Raw genomic sequence first — 994 nt, forward strand, 5'->3', positions numbered from 1 at the left:
AAAAAAAAAAACAAACAACAACAACAAAAACAAACAAACAAACAAAAAACAAAGAACTCCACCATCCATGCAGACTGCCTTTTCTCTTTAAAAGTGGCATCTGAGGCCAGGTGCGGTGGCTTATGCCTGTAATCCCAGCATTTTGGGAGGCAGAGACGGGTAGATCACCTGAGGTCAGGAGTTTCAGACCAGCCTGACCAACATGGTGAAACCTCGTCTCTACTAAAAATACAAAAAAAATTAGCTGGGGATGGTGGCAGGTGCCTGGGCAACAGAGTGAGACTCCGTCTAAAAAAAAAAGTGGCTTCTGACACAGAGAATATTAGCATGGCCCCTGCTCAAGGATGACACACACATTTGTGAAGGGTTCCATTAAAAAAAAAAAAAAAAGTCTGGGCGAGATGGCTCAGTCCTGTAATCCCAGCACTTTGGGAGGCCGAGGCAGGAGGATCACTTGAGGTCAGGGGTTCAAGTCCAGCCTGGCCAACATGGCAAAACCCCGTCTCTACATAGCACAGAAAAATTAGCTGGGCATGGCAGTGCATGCCTATAATCCCAGCCCCAGCTACTCCGGAGGCTGAGGCAGCAGAATTGCTTGAACTCAGGAGATGGAGGTTGCAGTGAGCTTAGATCATGCCATTGCACTCCAGCCTGGGCAAGAAGAGCAACACTCCATCTCAAAAAAAAAAAAAAAAAAAAAGGCATCTGAATATATACAATTACAATGTCAATAAAAATAGATAAATGAATAAATACACTTAATCTATTTTTTTAATGGCATCTGGACATTCCTACATTGTGGAAAATTTACAAATATATAGTGGGGATACCTCTCATAAATGTATAAGCCTCTCAGTTTTTCCTTCCAATGCATTGCAGATTGTCTTTATTTAGCCCTTTTCCCGGGATCCTGAGACTGAGAACAGTGCAAGTTATGCTTTTTTTTGTAAACACAGCACCTCACAATTCTAGAAGACAACCAAGTAAACTTCAG

The 994-nt window shown here is 42.5% G+C and overlaps 1 non-coding gene across 1 annotated transcript; it reads left to right on the plus strand.

Moving 5' to 3' along the window:
• Nucleotides 1-277: 277 nt before the first annotated feature.
• LOC115897140 lies at nucleotides 278-379 on the plus strand. The gene has a single exon (XR_004057075.1). It is a non-coding gene; the product is annotated as a U6 spliceosomal RNA (small nuclear RNA).
• Nucleotides 380-994: the final 615 nt, after the last annotated feature.

The sequence above is a fragment of the Rhinopithecus roxellana genome, chromosome 4 (genome assembly GCF_007565055.1).
Source record: "Rhinopithecus roxellana isolate Shanxi Qingling chromosome 4, ASM756505v1, whole genome shotgun sequence".
Taxonomy (NCBI): Eukaryota; Metazoa; Chordata; class Mammalia; order Primates; family Cercopithecidae; genus Rhinopithecus; species Rhinopithecus roxellana.